This window comes from Drosophila persimilis, unplaced genomic scaffold, assembly GCF_003286085.1.
Source record: "Drosophila persimilis strain 14011-0111.01,24,50 unplaced genomic scaffold, DperRS2 tig00000606-arrow-arrow-pilon, whole genome shotgun sequence".
NCBI classification, from domain to species: Eukaryota; Metazoa; Arthropoda; class Insecta; order Diptera; family Drosophilidae; genus Drosophila; species Drosophila persimilis.
The window spans coordinates 538,758-553,253 of record NW_020825324.1 but is presented as its reverse complement, the minus strand read 5'-3'; the positions used below and the strand labels follow the sequence as shown (position 1 = coordinate 553,253).

The following is a 14,496-nucleotide window of genomic DNA, read 5'->3' as shown; positions in this document are numbered from 1 at the left end:
GCAGCAGCAGCAGCAGCGGCTCGTCGCTCTCGAGAGCATCACTCAAATTAACTTTGAAAACCATTCAGGAACACTTCATTTGATTGCCACAAAAACCGTTCCTGCCACAGGAACGGCGCGGCAAGAGAGACCTTCCTGCCTTCGTGCCCCTCCTGTGCCATGTGCCACAAGCAGTTGTTGTTTGTAATTGTTGTTGTAGCAATAGCAATTATGCCATTCGAAGCAGCAACCCTCGCCGAAAAGGGGGTGGCAGTGGCAGGCAGGCGCCCCCCCCCTGCAGCCATACAAAAGTTCAAACACTCATTTTTCCGCTTAGAAAAATATTTCAGTAACCTCTGCGGGGGCGCCCCGCTCTGTGCTGTTGTCCTGTTTGTCCTAGACAAACATCCCAGCCAGCGACAGGAAGACGAACAAGTGCAGCGGCAGCAGCAGCATCCTCAGCCTCAGCGTCAGTCCCAGCCTCATTTCTGACTGACAGTTGAGCAAACAGACAGGCAGTTAAGTAAACAAAGGCGCCTGCCAGGGCCTGGTGGCATGAATCCATCACTTTGACCCATGGAATCCCCCGCGGAAGCCCTGGGAATCCTTTGGTTGGCATCCTCGCTGTTTGCATAGCCGCAAGTGCGACACAACAGTTTTCGGCGGCAATGCCTCTCTCTTTGTGGAGGGGAGGTCTAAGCTTCGATGGGAGCCTCTAGAAGAGGACTTGCTTTGACTCCCTTTTGTGTCCCATGGGGTATTCCTGGGGCTCGTATCCAATTGGCTTCCGAGGATAGCACCCGCTTTTCCATCCACGTGGAAATAGTTGTGTCACGTGAATCGAATCTACCTGTCATTGCGGCAGGAACAGCTTCCTCTGGGTGGGGCAGTGAGGTTGAAGAGGGTGCCACTGCCACTGGCACTGGCACTGGCACTGGCACAGCCACCCTGCTTTCCACCCCCCAATCGACAGAGACAAAGCGCACACACATTAATTTCGAATTAGTTTTGCATCATGTGGTTCACGATGCAGAAAAATCGACTCCACTGCGAACGTTCCTTCTCCCCCAAACAGAAAAGAAAAGAAAACTCTGGCGACTGCTCCACAGAGTAGCATGCCACAAGGAGGCAGGCAGGCAGGCAGGCAGGCAGGCAGGCAGGCAGGCAATGGGATTCCTTCGTGTTTATGGGCAACTATTAAGTGCACAACGTAGTGCGGCATGAAAAATGCGGCATGGGACGTGGAACAGATCGCTGGATTTTCTACATGAGCGCATTCTGAAAGTCGTTTGCCGTCGCATCGTTCCTGCCTCTTCCATTCATGCAACGCGTGGAGTGGAGTGGAAGCCGGAGAGGAGTTCTTCGAATTTGTTGGCTGTAAAATTAGGTTAATTCCTGTCAGTGCGTTGCTGATTTGAATTGTCACACACACGGGACAGACGCGATGCATGAGAGCCAGTGAGAGGGGGAGAGCGAGGAGGAGGAGGAGAGCCACAGATACAGATGCAGATACAGATACAGATACTCTTGGTCTCCGTCTTGGCTGTGGGATTTACATTGAATGCCATCCGCATTGACGTTCGCTGACGTTTCTGCCGCTGCCCCAAGTCTCCCATCCACCATCTCCGCGTAGCGTCTCCCAGATGCAGGCTGCCGCACCCCGATCTCGCGGCTTAGTGGTCGACGACTCTAATCCCCTGACTGCCTGTCTCTCATCCCACATTCGTGTGCGAGTATTCGTGAATATCTGTGCGTTGTCTGCAGCTTTTCTCCCGCCTGCTTTTTGCCACACATGACAGTTACGCAAGCAAAAAGTGTCATCGGCTGCAAAAATGTTATGCAATTCCATCTCTGGACATCCCATAACCGATTGACAAGTGTTTCTGTGGCTAAAGGAAGTGGGGGAGTACTTAAATCCTCAGCGATTCCAACGATTCTATAGATCTATAGCCAAAGCCTCGTCTAAACCGCATTTTATGCTTTTTGGAACGATTATATCTCCATAGATTCTAGTGAAAATTTCTATAATCAAACATAAGGGTGTTATAATCCCATTTATAGGGTGTCAAATTTATGAAGCCGCCTAAAACAACAAAATATGGAATTTTGAAAACTGTACTTTAAGTATTCCGCAGCCAAAAGGTGTTGCATTCTTTCAACCGTACTCTTTTCTCTTTTATTTTCATGGTCTGACAAATATTCTCTTGATCATTTGTACTTGAAGCATTCTTAAACTCATTTGACAATTGTTTAAATGGTTCAACGACTATAGATCTAAACGAAAAAGGCCACGAATAAAAGTGGATTTGATAAAAACCATATCCAAATAGAGTTCAACTCTTTAAGGGGTCCAGTACTGGAGATATAGGGCACTTATCTGTATGTATCTTTAGTATTCGGATATCAAAAGTTTATCCCTTTTCGCTTTACCTCTTGTGTTGCCCAAGGATTTGCCTTCTTTAAACTGCAGGAACTTCACGAAGTTTATTGTTTAGTTCAAAAGTGCCAAACAATAAGAAGTTCCAGACCCTGCTCCGGCCCCTGCCACTCCTTCCATCCACTGAAAACATCATCAAAAGTCAAAGTCACAAAAACTCAACTCAAAAACTGTTTCTGACACTTTGAGCGGCGGCGGCGTCGGCGGCGGCGGACCCCGACGGAATCCCCTGAGACAGATATCCCGTGAGGAGAGGTTCTGGAAACTTTTGGGAGCCCAAAGCCAAGGCAACGACAAATGAATTAAACAAATGTTTTGCCTGTGCGGGTGTGTGTGTGTGTGACAGTGTGTGTGTGTGCAACTATTTGCGAGGGTGCAACAACAGCAAATGCCACAACAATTTGTAATGCCGCATCAAAGCATGAAGAGCGAGTCGTCCCACCCTCTGTCCTCGTTCAGCTCCAGCTTGAGGCAGTGGCAGGAACCGAGCCCCATTTTTGGGGGGAAGGAGGGCGGGGGGTGGTCTGTGGCTTGAGGCAGCCAGGGGGTTGTGTGTTTCCACTTGACTGAGCAGCATGCCAAGTGGCCAGGGAGTCTCAAGCCGAAGGGGCAAGAGTTCCACTGAATGAAGCAGCACGAAATCAGGGCACGGGGAGCAGAAGGAGTTGCGGCAAGAATGAAGGTAGGGGGGGAGGGGTTTCCGGGTGGGAGGGTGTGTTTGTCTATAAATTTTAAATGTCTGTGCACGCAACACACACAAATAGAAATTAAGTGCAAACTGCCACAAAAGACGACGACGATGAGGCAGAAACTTGAACACAGCAACTTTTGGACAGCTTTCGGACACTCATTACCAATGACCCGAGGGGCGTCTCCTACTCCTACTCCTACTCCCGCTCCGTCTCCCTCTCCCTCTCCCTGTGACCTTGACATGCGGTGCCACTAAATGCCACAGACATACGACGCTCCAAAGCATTGATGGACTTTGAAATGTACAAAAAACAACGAGTAGAGGCACACGTACCTCGACCTCAAGATACCCGGTACAGGGCCTCAATTGCTCAGCCACACTGGGAGAGAGGGAAAGACGCTTTATGGAGTCGGCAAGGATTTACTTTCCCTCCACAAGCGTTGGCTAACTTTTTCAGACACTTTTGCTTTGGGTTTTCCCTTCAGCTTTTATGCCACGTAATTTTCATTTATTTGACCATCGTTTTCATGGTCCTTTACATAAAGCTTCCGCCGCCAAAAGTATCGAATGCAAGACATTGCCCGTGCCCCTGCCCCTGCCCCCGCCCCTGCCCCTACCATAATGCCACAGAAACTCTTTGTTTTGATTGGCATTACGGAAGACAACGGCTACAAAAACATTCCAACCATCGCAAAAATATCAACAACAACAACAACCAAAAAAAAAAACTGAATATCTTATGAATGGCCCAGCCTCAGCCTCGGCCTCAAACGAGCGAATGGGCAGCCAAGGGGTTGGTTGGCTGGTTTTCTGTTGTTGGATAAACGGAGAGTACGCTCTGTTACCTCGCCGCCTGTGTTGTGTGGATGTTGCATGCCACAAGCGGCGGGCAAGGGCCATTGCCACAAGCGACAAGTAAAACCGGCCGCATTTTGTGGGCATTTGTAAAGTGATCCTTTTTTTTGTTGGTTTTACAGGAACACAGGAATCCAGAACCCACGGCAAGGACCCTTTCTCTTGTTCCTTGCTCCTTTTGGTGTTGTTGTTGTTGTTGTTGTTGTTGTTTTATCTCCTGCCTAAAGCAACAGGATTGCCAGGCGGAGAGGCGGCCGCACACCACCGTCGAACGCGTTGAGCTGTGCCAAAAAGGATTTCGCCTCCTGGATCCTGGGATCACTGTTTTCCATTTCCATTGCCATTGCCCGACTCCTGCTCCTGTTTTATATTTAAAACTGTGTTCCCTGCTGCTGTTGTTGTTGCTTCTTATATATAAAAATACACACAAAATATCCTTTTTCCTTTGCGCCTGAAATTGATACCAAAGTTGCGCCTTTTCCCTTTTCCCGAAAGGCCTACACCCTGCCTCCCTTTCAGGGGCTCCTTTTCGAAAAGCGTTTTGTTATTTTTATTTTTATTGTGTGTTTGTAGCTCTCTTTCTCTCTCTCTCTCTCTGGCTCTCTCTCTCTGGCTCTCTGTGTTGTTGTGTTATTCTTTCATTTCAACGCGCCTGCCACACAAAAAGCAGCAACAACAACCAGGACCCCGTGCAACACAGGAGCCAAAAGGTGGAACTCCTTTGCTGAGCAACGACGACCAACTGACAGGAGGACAGGAGGACAGGATAAGGAACAACAACAGCAGAGAGTAGAGGAGGAGGAGCAGCAGGAGGAGGCAGGGCATCAACAAAATGGCGTCGTTAAAGAAGGAACGAAGAAATGAATAGAAAGAGAAAGAGAAGCAGAAGCAGAAGCAGAAGGAAGTAGAAATGATAAGAAAAAGAACGAATGGAAAGGCCACAATTGAATGGAAAAAGACGGACAGGCAAAGGGCAACAAATGAAACAAGAAGGCCGCTGGTTTTACCTCATTTTGGTTTATTTCCTCAATGGCAGGAGTTTGCAGGAAGGATTAGACTTCAGAGTGGACTTCACTTATACAAATTTCAACTAAAGAACCACAAAGACCACAATTTATACACAAATTTAAGGGATATTTTATTAAACATCAACATTTTTCACACTTTAACCTTAAGAATCGAGTCCAAAAGAGCCATTGGCTTCATTTATGCGTTTCTGCAATGGCAAACTTTCACACAGTTTAAATTTAAAGTCTTCAGAAATCTATTCCTTAAAGGACCTACAAGTTTCGTTGCTTCTATTGCGGAAAAGTAGGAGGCATGCCGCACCTTAAGAATGCACCATAAAAGAGCAGTTTGCTTCATCTTTGAGTTTCTTCAATGGTAACCTCTCGTGGAATTTTGATGCATTTTTGCCAGAATCAAGTTGAGCGCCTTGAAAATACTTTTCATTAGCCACGAAGATATTTCGGCCTCATCTTAATGGTCAATTTATAGTTAAATGACCAAAATCAGAGCCCAAGGCCGCAAGAAGAAGTCCCAGCAATCCCTCCAATATAGGACATGTCATATCCCTGACAAATATGTTGACACCGCGACGACCACACACACACACACACACACACACAGCCAGGCCCAGCGACGCACAGTGTGGCATCTGCATGAATTGCAAATGAATTGATGCGCTTTGTTGACTTTTGTCAATTGGGATTATAGCCCCTGCCCCTGTCACTGCCCCTGGATCTGAATGCTGAATTGTGAATCTGAAACCGGGCTGCTCTGCTCTTTCCAGCCATTGGCAATGCCATTGCCATTCCGCGATTAACAATTGGCTTAAACCGTGCCAAACAAAGTGTCGAAAAGCGAGCCTAAGCCGAACATCGAACCCAAAAAAAGAAAACAAGAAAACCAGAAAACCCGCAAGACCCACAAGACCCACAAGACCCAAGGCGAACGACACAATTTTCGTTGTCTACCTGCCCACGCGATCGGAGGGAGATCAGAGATCAGCGCGCCTAGATTATGCATCCATCCAGCCATCCAGCCATCCAGCCATCCATCCATCCATCCATCCATCCAGCGAGGCAGCCATACCGTCAGGGGATTTGTAAAACAGATCTTTTTACGGATTATAAACAGAAACCGAACGAGCGGCAGCAGCCACTCTTGAGGTTGTGGTCATGACAAAGGGCCCTGATTATTGAGAGCCGAGCCAGAAGACCAAACCCAGTGACGGGATCGGGAACGGGATCGGGCTCGGGATCTGTCTGTCACTGATCTTCCGCAAAAGCGGGGCCTAGGGATTATCCAAATATGTAGTATCCGCCACGCGTTTGCCTTTGCAATGTGCGGTGCGGTGTGTGGGTGAAAAGTGAAAGTAAATTAGTTGTTAGAGTGAGGCATAGCCACAACGATACTTAGTATTAGAGAATAAATAGATCTTCAGCGAATGCTCCCCCATGAAAATGATCTTTTGAATGAACTCCCTTTATAATATTCGCTAAAACATAAGAGTAAATAGATTTCCTTCCCTAATACTAGCTTTGCGCGTCATGCAGCAGTGCTCCTCGGTTGCCGTTCCCATTCCCCTTTTCTTTTTTCTATTGATTTTTCTTTGCCTTTTTGTGTTCTTTTTGTGATATTTTGGGTTTGCTGTCAAAAAAATATCAATTTCAAAGCGAATTTTCCGACCTTTTCCCACTGCCGTGGTGTCCCTCTCTTTGTATGCCCCATAAATTGTGTGTCTGTCAGCCTGTTTTGTGTTTTCTTTTGCTAGATTTCTGACATATTTTTGTTCTTTTTTTTTTTTTTTTTGGTGATGGATTGCATGCAAAAAATTCCAAAAAAGAACGAGAGGCAAAGTTCAAAATTATAAATCACAGTCCAAATTTGTTAGCGGAAGAAAACGCACAAAGGGGCTACAAACAATTTATTGTTGGGGCCATAAACAACGGGGTAACAACAACTTGACCAGCAGCAACAAATAACAGCCACAATAACCGGCACACCAACAACAGCGACAACAAAATCGATTAACACATAAGACTCGTGCAGAGCCACACGGAGAGGAACATAAATGAGGAGTGCATTTACCTTTCACGGAATGAGGGGACACGGATACCCTCGCCAAAGCCACTGGGGACCGATGGATATTCCAAATGGCATCTCTTCAAAGATGCGCGATATTTTCTACGACTATTCTGAGCAAACTGGTGGCCCCTGAGACCACAGCTCATTGGGGTTCCCTTCATTTATACGTCTCGCTTGTCATGCAGCAGCACTCCTCGGCTCAGACTCTTTTTGTAGGGCAAAAACTGCCTGCAAAAAGGGTAGAGTCAGTGGAGCCTCCTCCAGAGATGAAAGGGAAAGGGCTGGCGACTGGGGACTGGGGACTGGGGAAGGGGCATTAACTCCAACGATTTGTGACACTAATAAATAAGGCAGCAACAAAAGGCTGTTCCTCCTCATAATTCCCCGACTTCAACTTCATCTTCCTCCGAGCACTTTATGGCCGGTGCGGTGCGGCTCCCTCTTTTCGTTTTTCTTCTCCTGAAGCTTTTATTTATTTATGTTTATTGCGTTTATCATTTGTGACATTTGCATAGCGCCGGCCCGTGGGCACCGAATGGAAACGAAACGCTTTGGCATTGGAACGGGGAACGCTTGGACCCGGACTGCGACTGCGACTGCGACTGGGACTGGGACTGGGACAGGGAATGGCGCACTGAAACGCCCGTGAAATTGTCACAGCTTCGTGATTTTTACGACTGCAGCTGTAAAAATCTCTGCGCAAATTTATGCGCGAATGAATTGTGCATTTGATGGGGAGTTGTGGCTGTGCCCCAACGGCAGAGAGGGGATGCAGTAGCAGCAACAGCACGGCAAGTGGCTGCCACTTGCCAAAGGAGTGGGCAATGGAGTGGAGCCAGAGACTTTTGGACTTGCCGGAACACAGAAAGAGAAGACAGAATGGTGTTTCCGGAGTTTTCCCCATGATTTTCTTGATTTTTCCCATACAACACATCTTCGTAATTTATATTCATATTTCTGCATACTGCATTTCAATTGAAAATATTACAAATTGACTCAATCCCAATCGAAAGTGCAGTGGAACAGCATTTCAAGTATTTACTGCATCGGGGTCACCACTCCGAGAGGATGCCCTGCCTCTGGATAACCTTTTCATTAGTTTATTCATCCTCTAATATCAGAAAACATCTGATGATTCACGCAGTTCCCAGCAACCGACTGCGACCGCAGTAATCATCATTCGATCTCTCCTCAGAACAGAACTCTGTCGCAGTTTTGTGTTTCGTGTTTCGTTGTGGCATGAAAATTCATTTGAGGCCTGACCCAGTTTTCATTTTCGCCATTTGGCCCACTGCCCTGCCCCGCCCAGATCGTTTCAGAGGTTTTCAGAGAGACGAGACCTTATCGTGGAGACCATGGAGTCGTCTGGCTCTGGCTATGGCTCTGGCTCTGAGTCTGTGTCTGAGTCAGCGATGCAATGGATCTTTGAGTCACATTTCAGCTACGGCTTCGGTTTCCAATGTGATTCATGCGTGGAAAAGTTCTCTCTCGCCGTTCTCGCATCTCGGGTCCTGAAGGTGTTTGTTGCTTGCGTTGTTATGTCATTTATAGCCGCCTGTTTAACGTATTTTTCAAGCGAAAAAAACTTTATTTTCACGCGCATTACGCAAACCGTTTGAGAGAGGTGCCACGACAACCAAAGTCAGGCCTGAACAAAAAGAAGAAAAAAAGTGTGTGTGTTTCGTCTTGGCCTCGTCCCCGGTCCCCGCTCCCCGCTCCCCCGACCCCCGTCCGAAACCCCATCAGCCATCCTCCATTCCGTTCCAAAAACCCAACTGCAGTCGTCGTTGCCGTCGCTGGTCGGCGGTTGTTGGGTAAAAGCCCATTAAAAATAGCTTTGAAGTGGCTGTAAAAAAATAAAGCCAAACTAAAAATAAAATAAACATTAAATGCTCGACCAAGTGCGGGCTTTCAAGACAACAACAGACGACAGCAAAACCCCTCGAATTTGGAGTACTACGAGTGTACGCCGCGATAGTCGTAAACTTCGCGAGTGGAACAGGTTAAGAGACGCGCCGCTGGTGGGGGCGGGGGTGCCAGTGTCAGTGCCACATATTTGCTGCACCATTTGGTGACCCCACCCTCCCCACCCCCCCCCCCAGCCAACCAACAAGTGCGCTTCGGTGTTGCGCTTGAGTGCTGGCTGTGGCAGGTGATACGAACAGATACTCAGATATTCGATGGGTTCAATTCGCTTTTGGCTAAAGAAAGTTTCCATCGTGTCTCTGAAGTGGTGACCCCGACATCCGCAAATCTCTAGATCCTCTATTTGCGTTGAAGTTCACGTACCTCAGCATTAGGATACCTATTCGTGGAGTAAAACACCGTCCAATACAAGCACCGAAACCAAAAGCCACTGCAATCCTCAACGAAATCATCAACAAATCCCAAGTTTTCCAAGGGATTGAGTCCTTCCATCCATCTCCTCAGCCCCTTTCTCCCCAGTGCCAGTATACATCCTATTTATATATGAATTATGTGTCTGTGAGCCAATGGCAAAGATCTCCACGCAGGCGATAAGAAAAAACAGAAAAGGGAACGAGCAGGAGCAGGAGGCGGAATCCACCCCAAAAGCGAAACTTAAAGTTGCCACAGAATATACAAAAAAAAACCAAAAAAAAACTTAAAGAGCGAGCAGGAGAGAGATTCCATTTTTCGCCATTTTCCCCACTGTTTGTTGTGTTATTTATGGCAGAGAGTGGGGCAGAGGGGGGGGGGGGGCCAAAAGGAAAGCCAGAAGAAAAGCCAAAGAGTGGGGGTTGGGGCAACAATAAGAGAATCGAAATCGATTTCAGTATTTCTAAGCTTTTTGAGGCCGAGAGAGAGACAGAGAGACATAGAGAGAGAGAGCGAGAGAGAGAGAGCCTTAGCCAGTCCCTCGGCAGTCAGGAAAATCATGCTTCCTACACTCCTCTCCCTCTCCCTCCGCCGCCGCCAACCCCCCCACCCCCCGTCTGCTTTACACCCCCTGCCATCCCCTGGCATCCATACTTGTGCCTTCTGGCATTTTCGCAGACATCATTTTGCACACACACAGACACACAAAGCCCTCCACACTCTCTGCCACATTTCCGTTTCCGTTTTGTATACATAACCTCAATTCACAGCCGACGTCGCACCCTTAAGAGTCACAGAGCCAACCCCCGAAAAATGTGGCATGCCCCCCCCCCACACACCCTTTGGGGCAAATGCCACCTGCAGCAGCAGCAGTTTTTGCGTGCTTTTGGTTTCGACAGTTGGATTTGTGCCTTCCCCCCAAAACCCGCCGCTCCACCTCCCTCCCCCTGCCCCTGCCCCAGCCGGCAACCACAACCCTCTGACATCCCCCCGCTCTACTTCAGCATCCACTTCTTTTCTTTTGTTTCGTTTTTCGCTTCTTCTGCTTTTCTGGTTTTTCTTCTGTTTGCTTTTCTTCGTTTTTTTTTTGTTTTTTTTTTTCTGTGGGGCTTTTGTTTTCTCAGTGAGCCGCCAACGCCAGCAAATCCTTCGCCAAAAAAGGAAGCCATCCCCCAGAATGATGGTTCCCCCTCTCACGCTCGCTCTCTCTTCCTCTCACACGCTCTCTCTTTCGCTCTCTGCTTGTCTCGCTTTTGGCTTCGACTGTTGCCATCTCGCTTGCTTTTTTGCCTCTGGCCCGCCTTTTTTTTCGAGTGCCTGCTGCTGCTGTCGCTGTCTCTCTGCTTATCTCTCGATGGAGCCCTCGAGGAGGGGTTGTTCTGCCCCCACCGTTTCTGTGTTTTGGGGCGCCATGTTTGTCAGCGACATCTCTGAAGGTGGCATCCACGCCTCGCGGTGGGGCTTTTCTTTTCGCTTTTCATTCTGTCTGTCGTTCGATACGCTTTTTGGATACCCTGGATACGTGGAGGATGTTCCTCTTGGAAAGGCTTCAAATTCGTTTCCATTCCTTCGACCGAGGGGCACTGCTGCAGGACGCGGAGTAGGAAAAGTAGCCATAGATCGCATCCAAGAAGGGTATCCAAAGGCTGCTACTTTGCTCCTGCTCCTCTATCCCGCTGGCATCGCTTTTTCTTTCGCTTTCTTTGGGGTTTTCCCTCGCTCTTGTTTTATTGGTGAAAAATGTTTGACCAAGCTTGAAATATGACACGATTTTCTTTCTCTGTCTCCCGAAAACTCCTTAAAGTGGCGGCACTTAAAGGTTATTTTTATGAGGATATCAAAGACTTCTTCGGCGTGTTTTGTTTGCTCATCAAAAAGTTGTCTTGCCTGCCCCTGTCGCATGCCCCATGCCCACCACCCCGTTTGCCATTGTAACAGTTTACGGGGCACTCAATTTTTGATTGGAGATTTATGGCGGGAGTTACGAGAGTTCATTCCGAGAGTCAAGAGTCACTCAAGAGTTGGTCTTTGCTCTAGTTTTAACGCCTCTCGTCGCTCGTCGTAATTTGTGCCCCAACACATCATCAAAACACACGTTGGCCTCCCCCCCCCTCCACACACCCGCCTCCTCGGTCCCTCGTTTTAGTTAGACATTAAAATGTTTTTGGGGAGAGACCCTTTTTTTGTTGTTGTTTGTTTTGTGTTTTGGTTACGAGTTTTGTCATTAAGACCCGCCAGTCGTTCGCTTCGGCAAATGCCCCATAAACCATATCCCAGCGACAAGTGTGGCAGTGGCAGTGGCAGTGGCAGGGATAGGGGACAGGGGACAGGGGGCAGGGGCAGGGGCACGAGACAGGTTGTTGTCGACTGTGATGATTGGAATTTATTTTTTTCTTCAAAGTGTTCTTGGAATGCGCAAAATGAATCGAAAAGAATGAATGCCAAAAGCAAAGGTATTTAAGCCAATCGATCTTGGAGGCAAAAAAATATATTTCAGCTCTGAGGAATCGTTGGAAACACCTTTCTTTGGACTCGCCTTTTCTTGGCTGGGCATTCATTTGGTATTTGGTATTCAGCACACACTCACTCGTACGCATTCGATTATTCACTTGATTTATGGGCATCCTTCCTGCTCCTCCTTGCCCTTTACTTCCGGCAGCCGAAAATGGCGACACTTCCGCCGGTCTCGAAAGGTCTCCCACAGCCTCTGCCACACACACACACACACTCACAGCCGAGAGTCTCTGCCACACTCATAGCCAAAAGTTCGGCGCCCTGTCCACCTCTACAAATCATGGAAAATAGTTGACCGAATGATTTACGAATGCGTTGAAAAGGCGTTAGAAGCCGAAAAGCTCTCCGTGAGGCATGCACCTTGCCCCCTCCTCCCCCCCGTGCCCCAGCCAACGGTTGGTAGGGTATTAAATTCGTGGCCCCAAAATAGCCGCAAATTTATGATCCAAAGAGAGAGAAATCATAAAAAATGAGGCTGCAGAGAAGCGGGGGGAGGCGGTACATGTGGCAGCGAGGTGCAGGGGGCATGTGTGGCATTGTGGTCAGTCAATGTGCGTCTCGGGGAAAAAGAGCGAGACCCAAAGAGTCATAAAAATAAAAAATAGCCCAAGTAAATGTCAAATAAACTTTAACGGTTTTCGCTTTTTTTCTCCTGTTTTTTTTTTTTTTTTTTTGATTTTGTTTTGGCCTGGTCAACACACACACACACCCAGGGGCGTGGAGAGAGACAGAGGGAGGGTCAGATTGGAGCACAGCCACCAGCCCCCACCCCAGAGGCCCCACAAGCCAGCAGCCAGTTGCCATAAACTTTTCTGACAAAAGAAAACAAGAAAAACAGGAAAATAGAACAAAATAAAAATATATATACACGGATCTGGTATACATATATACATATATATATATATATATATATATAAATATGTATATAATCATAGACACAACGAAAAACTCGACCAGAAAACAGAGGAAAAACAGAAGGGAAAAACTGCTATCGCTGCAGAAAAGAAAGAAAAAAATACACACAGAAACTGCACATAAAAATAAAAACACAAAAAATAAAAAATAATAAAAACTCCTAGAAGGGAAGAAGAAATGGGCAACCGCAAGGCAGCAGCGCCGGCAGCAGCAGCCGCAGCGGTAGGAGGAGGAGGTTTCATGTGGCATGTGGCATGTGGCATGAGGCATGAGGAATGACCGTGTGGCCAAGGGCGTAGCAGCAAAACCACACCGATTTACGGTGTAGGGCATTGAAGAGGAGAGTACTATATTACGTGACCAGCCGACAAAATGACAACCGTAAATCTGTGCCATATATGCTACATGTGGCAGCCACAAACAGTGCCTCGGGAGCGGGGCGAAGGGGTAGTGTAGTTCAAACAGATAGTACTTTTGATGAAAGAGGTCTGGAAATCGATTAAAAATCGATTAATAAAGCCATTTTCGATCAAAAAATCAAAAATGCGCACGAGAGGCCTGCCTCTGAAAGCCGTCTTTAATGTCGGAATGGAACATCTGTTTATCTTTTTGCCACTCGAAGGAAGTAAACTTTTGCCAGAGAGAGAGAGAGCCACAAAACTGAAACACAGGACTACGCACGATAAAAGAGCAATAAAGCAACAGAAAGAACAGGACAGAGAAAATGAATATGGAGCAGGAGCAGGAGCAGGAGAAAGGGAAAGAGCACCCCTTGTGGTTCATAAAAATTTTGGGCATCATAAAAAGAACAACAGAAAATGAGTATTCCGTCCAAAATAAAGGAAACTCGAAGAGTTAAGGTCGTTTAAGGGTCATTATGTGCCCCCCCCCCCAATTGTAGGGAAGAGAAACAGAGAACACTCGCACGATTATAATAAGTGTTTATCCCTCGAACGGAGAAGGAGAGGCCAGAGGCTGTAAGCCGTTTCCAGTGTTGATGATAACTCAAGAAAGTTTAGGACCCAAAGAGAGCGACAGCCGAAGCAAGGAAGGATACATTCGAATGACGGATAAGGAAATGGATGTCAGAGCGTAGACGGAGGTCTCTTCCCTCCAGTAATCAGTCTTTTCCTTGTGGTCAAAACCCTCTACGTTCCTATGAATCATTGGTATTCGTTTGTGTTCCTCCCTGTAGACAGAAAAACAGCTGTTTGCCATTCACATGTAAGCGTGGAAGGGAAGGGGATATATATTATGTCAATTGCATTGCTTCTGTGAAAACATTGATTCTCTTCCAGTGTGACTTAGCAATGAAAAAGTAAATTACATATGATTTCAATGGTACGGCTCTCGAGAGTCCAAAGAACAAGCGTCTTTAAGAGATTTTCACACTCTCCGTACTGTCGCTCTGTCTGTCTACTCTCCCTCCCTGTCTCTCTCTCTCTCTCTCTGCTCACTCTCTCTCTATCTCTCTATCTCTCCCTCTCTCACTATTTACTCCTCTATTTGCTGGCTTCCTTCATTTATCGGAAATGTTGTACTTCATTGCACTTTTTGCGATGGCCTCCGGTATGATTTATGTCGCATTTTGTAAGCTCCATTTCTGCCCTGGAACCCGTTGCCCCCACGCTCCGCCACTTCATTGTTGCGTCTTTTTATCGCACGGCAAACAGTTTAA

General features: G+C 47.3%; 1 protein-coding gene across 2 annotated transcripts in view; it reads right to left on the bottom strand.

The window, feature by feature from the left end:
- The window catches only part of LOC6597303 (LIM/homeobox protein Lhx1), a 49,539-nt gene that overhangs the window by 14,141 nt on the left and 20,902 nt on the right, over window positions 1-14,496 (bottom strand). The window lies entirely within an intron of this gene.